Raw genomic sequence first — 6,952 nt, 5'->3', positions numbered from 1 at the left:
GTTGGAGAAGGCAGGAAATCTGGATTCTCTATGGGACTGTTGAAACAGAAGATGCCTGGGAGGCAAAGAGTATTTTTAGAAGTCATAAAAAGACTGATTTCGGGTCAGAGCATGGTCAGCAATCATGCAGCAAGAAACCCGGCAGTCACTTGATTTACATCTTGGTCCTAAACATACTTATATGAAAGTGAGTACAGTTGATTACAAAAGAACTGGACTTCTGAATTGTCCAATCCTATCTCTCTAAATCCTATCTACTCAAAGGGTAAGTCTCACTGAGTTCAATGGGAGTTATTTCCTAATAAATATGTACTGAATTCTATGGAGTAATGATAATTGCATTGTCAGAAAGCTGCAATATTATACATATTTATTATCAGGTTATTTTTCAGGAATTGCCTTCTTCCATATGAACCTGCCTGAGGTCTGAGTTCAATTTCTGACACCTGCCTTGTCAGTAAAGATAAGGGAGAGCCATTTGCGGTGCAACGGTTAGAGTGTTGGACTGGGACTCGGGAGATCTGAGTTCTAGTCCCCACTTGGCCATGAAGCTCACTGGGTGACTTGGGGCCACTCACTGGCCCTCAATCTAACCTACCTCACAGGGTTGTTGTGAGGATTAAATGGTGAGGAGAAGGACCATGTAAACCAACTTGGGATCCTGCAAGAGGGGAAAAGATTGGATATAAATGTAATAATAATAAAGAGGATGAGAGCCTTCCAGTGTGGTGTTTAAACTGTGAAACAACTCTGCATAGGGAGATTCATTTGGGCTCCTCTTTGCCCACTTTTAATCAGGCTCTTAAGATTGTTTTATTCTGGTGAGCATTTTTTATTTTGAGCTTGGGATGCTGTGTTGTATTTGCTATCTGCTAATGATGATGATGGTGATGATCAACGATGCTGTTTATTGATGTTTGTTTATTTTTATTGTTAGGATCGAATGTTAAATTGTATTGTTTTATACATTTAACTAGTAAGCTGCCTTGAGTGTGCTTATCCTTGAAAAGTGGAATATAAGAGTTGAAATCAATCAATCCTGGACCTGGGTCAGATCTATACACCAGTGGAATGATAAAGAGCATCATCAGACAGGCGTTTTATTACACACTTGTTACTGGGCACACACGAATGTTCGTGGGTCCTTTTGATGATGACGTCCACCTCCCGTTTGTCTTTTACTCCTTCTGCTCATTTTTCCATCACAAAAAAAAAAGATCTGGAAAATCTGGGGGGTTTGACTGTAATGAAACTTGCCGCCATTTCCTGCGGTGTGCAGGAGAAGCAGCGCGATAAAAACACCCACTGAATGGGTCACATGGCCGTTGCTTGCTTCCTCTTTCTTCCCCATGTGAAGAAAGAGGAAGCTGTTCGTCTCTATTGTGGGACAGAAACAGGAGGCATGGCGAGGGTAGGGAAACACGACTCCCTCGCCTCCCCCCACATGATGATTCTCAAAGTCTGCTGCCTGTATAGATGTGAGGTGTTCAAATGGACTGTAGGTAGGAGAATATCATTTCTGAATGCACCAACATTAAACATCTACTACTAGTACTGCCAAAAGAGCTGTATTACAGAGATGTGGGTAATGGTATTATGACTAAATTATACGGGTTTGTTGTTGTTGTTGGGTCAAATAATAATTGTTGATACGAATGTATTTTGTAATCAACAAATCTGTAATTGTATGTTTGTGGTTTATATTTAAAATTAATACTTTTCATAAACACTTCCCTGAAAGGAGTAAACTAGAACATCAGGATTAAAAATTCTAGGCCAGCTAGTTTTTGTGTACTGTTGTGCTAGTTTTGTACTCCTAGGGAGGTAGGAGTAGACGGAGGAGGCTCGGCAACTTAACAGTCTACTAGCATTCAAGAAAGCTATGAAGACTGATCTCTTCCGGCAGGCCTATCCAGTGGAATTTTAAGATATTTTTAAAATGTTTTACCTAATTCTGCATCACCTACAAGTTTCCCCAAAGAAGATGCAGGTTATGAAAGAGGTCTACATTACTACAGACAAAATCCAAACATACATTTAGCCAAAACAATGAACTGGTGTTGGAATAATGTCAAATAATAATTCCCCTTATTAAATAATTGAGAACTATTGAAATTGTGTCCTCATTTTGAGGAAAGGTGGCTGCAGTTTGGGCATAGGAGCCAGAGGGTAAAATATTCCGTCAGTTGCCCTGAGCCTTTATCTATTTTAAAAGCCTGCTGATTCGGTTTCCATAATCTCTGCAGGTAGCTGTTCGAATTACTAGTGCAGTAGAGCAAGAGAGAGCTGACTGGTCTTGGCGTTGCATGATAGACTAGGCACTAAAGTTGCTGCTGGGTTTGCTTATTCTATCTGACAGTTTTGTGGGCCGTAGTAGTGCATGGTTGATGGATTTCAAAGAAATATCATGCTGTTTTTCTGGCTAGCAGCAGTAGCGGTCTGCTTTGCCAGGTACGGGGCTGAGGCCAGGATCCCAGTCTGGCAGGTCTGTTGTTAAGAGATGAAGCAATAGCTATGGTCAAGCAGCAAAGTGGTACCAGTAACTAAGAAAGCTTTCTGTTTGCAGGTCAGGATGAGAGGCTCTGTAGGTAAAGGTAGGTGGGTTATACAAAAGTTGGTGAAGCCAAGCAGGGAGGGTGGCCATGTATCCTGTTTAACAGAAGGCTGTCCTCTATTTAAAGCGCTGCCAGAGGACTGTCCACTGTTTCTAAGGCATCCTCTATTTGATGGGCTGCGTGGTCCAAGTATGATATAAAGAACCATCAGAAGGAAGAGCTGGACCATGAAGTTGCCAATCTGTAGCACCTGGACAGCAGAAGGACCAAGGCACACAGGTCCCCTGGTGACAGTCTTCCACACTATGGTGAGATGGACTATCTATTTAAATTGTAATAATTATTTCTAAATTTACATCTATATATACATGAACATTCAGAAATGTTATGCAAATTGTTGTCCTTTTCTTGATGATGCATTTCCTCCTTTTCCAGATTTGTAAGTGGACACCCTACAAACCAGTGCAGAAAAAAGCACCCCAAAATTAGAACCAGACACTTTGGGCAGTAGTTCTTTTGCACAGCAGAACTGGCCACTAGTGCAACAAGAACTAGTAGTGCATGAAACAACCCTGGAAATGAGTAGCAATGAGAGGTCCGCTGACCTGCCCCATTCTGGAAATGAGAGGTCTGCTGACCTGATCTGATCTGTTCTGCAAATGAGGGTTGCCGCTCATTTCTATTTGTTTCAGACACTGGAAGTTCCTGTTGTGTTAGCAGTTAGTTCTCACTGGAAGTGTAAGATACTGCCCTCTAAGTGTACATCTGACTTTCAAGCCAATCAGAAAGCTAGGATAAAGGCCAATCACAGCCTGAGGAAATTCAACTTCAAAAGGATTCTGCATTGAAAGGCAGAATGGTCATTCTTAAGTTTTGTGAGTTGTCATCTTATTTATTTGTTTCATTTTGATCTTCACTTTGATCTTGCAAGGAGATCAAAGTCATGCTTTCAGTCTCAAAACCACCATGTGGCATAGGTTAGATGTAGAGATAGTATCACTCAATGAGCTTCATACAATAGTTTGTTTCTTGCTTATAGCCCCAGGAAAGTGATTCTAGCCCAAGGAATGTCAGAATTCAACAAGCAGAGATCTTAGGTGTGATGACATGGATTTAGATCAGAGATGGTATAGGCCATATCTAATTGTCCGAGTTGGGACATACTTTGAAATTGTACTTGGGAATACTGATTGCAGAATGTATGTGTTTAATGATGCAAAGAGCAATGTTTTGGGGGACATAAGCAAAGTTAACTGTATTGATTTTACAAAATTCTTGTGAATTTTGCATCTCTGTCACCTGATTATTAGAAGCTGTTTGTGTTCTTTGTACAGTACACAGTGAATACTTTCCCAGGTCTGCTGCTTTTGAGCCCACAACCGTGGTGTGGCTCACTACTGAGACTTGGCCTAATTTTTGTGTTTACTGCTGCTTGGGCGTCTGTGCTTTCCCTGCCTTGTCCTGTGGATGCTGCAGCTGCTATTGGTGGCTGTTTGTTCGCTCAGACTCTGTTCTTGCCAGTGTCAGCAGCAGGATGAAAAGGGAGCAGCTGGAGGAACAGAGAAGAGGAAGAACATTTTTTTTCCTGAGGACTGGTTTAGTCCTCCTTCCCAAGAGTGATGTTGCTGAGATTGTGGCCTGCTATTGTTTAGCTTTCAAACCACAAGCACCAGAGATGTCTCAGAACTGTACTGTAGGGCCAATCCACAAATGCACGTCCACTTCCTCAATGTCGTATTACTTATGAAACATGTGAACTGTCCCCATCGAGATATATTGCATTTGAGGTGATGCCAAGCAATATGAATGTTCTACTTTTGGTGTCTGACTTTGGTGGCTGCTTCATATCATGTTTATCCTTTGATTTATCTTTTGAAGATACAGCCATTTGCTGATCAACGTGCTCTGGAGGCCTTTTTTTGGCTGAGGAGTGGAGTAAAAAAAAAAGTACTGCAAACAAACAAACAAACAAACAAATAAATAAATGTTTGTGTCGAGTGTATAATGGATTGCAATGGTATCAACAATGGAGCATGTATTAAACTCCCAGCCTTCCTGACCATTGGCATGCTTGTTGGAACTGATGGAAGTTGAAGTTCAAAACATCTGGGGGGCACCAGGTTGGGGAAAGTTGCAGTAGCCCTATTTATGTATGCTATCTTCACACAATTTGAATGGCCTAAGGGAGGAAGAAGGCCACCCTTAAATTGTTATTTAAATTATTTTTGTTTTTAGCCAGTTTGAACTCCTAGAAGAAAAGGTGAGGCATAAACAGAAAAAGAAAGAATAAATAAATGCCCTCCCCCAATTTCCAAATATATTTTGAGCAATGGAGTTCTAAGCTGCAATCCCAAAAAACGGACTTCTTTGGAACATAGGTCTTGTTGAAACCGATGTACCAATTAAATATACCGTATGTCAGACTGCAGTGCTTAACGTGCTTTTGAATATAACTTTCTCTTCACAACTGCCACTACATTCCAAATGCTGCATGACAGCAAGCGGAGGGTGCAGGCCAGAGGCTTATGTTACCCAAGCAGCCCTGGGTGTCGCCACTTGTAATTCAGAGGGAAGTTACACCCTGGAAACTGTTTAAAGTTTCATGTTACACCAAGGTACTATATTTGAAGTTTAAAACAACCAGCTGGAGATCAAGAAACCCAGAGCCCTTTGTGACTACATTGTTTAGGAATACACCGTTTAAGGGTGTTGGGACTGCCCTGCATGTTATAGAACTGGACCCAGAGCAGCCCAGCGTTAGGCCCATGTTGTTCTGATGTGCACTATGACAAGTTGTTGTTAGGCAGGTTTCCAGAATCATTCAACATGTGCTGTAGCAAACTTAAAACACCTCCCCTTATGTGATAGGGCCAAAGACCAAGGATTGTTCTGGCAATGCAAGAGGCACATAGTTTGGATGCCATGGCTTCTGGCTGCTCAGGTAATGCTGTAATGCCCTGTAAGTGACACTATGAAGCCCTGGAAGGATTATTACAGAGGTATGCCCTTGCAGGACTTTGACCTCCAACCAGGCTGGTGTGAGGCAAAGGTATAGTCCGGATGATTTTCTTTCTGCAGATCTGTGGTTCATCACCTCACATCAGAGCAAAAGGAGATGGTTTCAAATGACAAGAGATCTGTATTGCACAATGTGTACTTCTATGGGAGCTTCCCAGCCCCACCCCAGTTTCATCAGCCAATCATGCTGATGGGGCCAGTTGATTTGTAGCTCTAGCAGAACTCCTATAGCTCATCGGCAGGGACACTGGGAAGACAATTTGTGGTATGAGGCCACCGTCTTTGCGTGAATATTTTCCAGGGTATTGGGGGCACAATGGGAAGGTTTAATTGAGGTTCTATGGCTGCAGATTATGGTGCCATTGCACCATATATATATATATATATATATTTACATAGCACAGAACTGAGCCCTTCCAAGTCAGGTTTCCATGATGTATGAAAGTGTACTAATCCCACCATCACTCACATCTGCTTAAAGTTAGGTAAGAGGCTATGAAACTAGACTCCAGACCATATATTTTTTCACTCTCATTTACATTGACAAACTGATAAGAATTACATTAAAATTCTAGAGTGAAATATCATGAGCTCTTAAAAGCAGAGTGCCATGTTAAATTATGAAGAGAAATCTTCCTTTAAAAATGGGGGAAGATGAAGATAGTTATTTACTAAAGAAGGACTTCTAGATGTTTAACAGATCTGTGCTTGCAATTACGTTACACTGAAATTAATGCGACTTAAGAAACAGAGAGCTACCATCAACAATGGCACTTCAGTGTCAACTTCTCCCTCCACAGCACATACTATGATTCACCTTAAATCCTGACACTACGCTATGTGTTTCCCTAACTAAGCTCCAAATTATGAATGATTGCTACTGAGAGCAGAGAAATATACACCATAATAACAAATACTACACATTTCATACTGCCAAAAAAAAAAAAAAAAAAAAGGCTAGTTTAGATATGTTTCTGCTCACAATTGCAATCAATGGTGTGGAGCCTAAAAAAGGTTAACTTCAGGAAGTTCATGGAAAGAAGGTTTCTCATCTGCTCCCCCGGCAGCCACCTGTGTGGCCCCTGCTAAACAATGAGCTCCATCAGATGGGTGTTTTATTGCACGCTTGTTAGTGGGCACTCACAGATTTTCACGATGTCGTCTGCCCCCCAAGCACTTCTAGCCACCCCTTCTAGCCTTCTGGATGTGACAAAAACACACCCCAGTAAGTCTGACTTTTTTTTTAAGACAGAAGTTGAGCTATCTCCTGCTGTGTACAGGAGAAACAGCAGGATCAAAACGGCAGAATGGGCCACGTGCACATTGTTTACTTCTTCTTTCAAAAGAGGAAGTAATGAGGGACAAACGTGCAGGCGGAG

This window comes from Elgaria multicarinata, chromosome 6, assembly GCF_023053635.1.
Source record: "Elgaria multicarinata webbii isolate HBS135686 ecotype San Diego chromosome 6, rElgMul1.1.pri, whole genome shotgun sequence".
Lineage (NCBI taxonomy): Eukaryota > Metazoa > Chordata > Lepidosauria > Squamata > Anguidae > Elgaria > Elgaria multicarinata.
Note: the sequence above shows the minus strand (reverse complement) of the source record.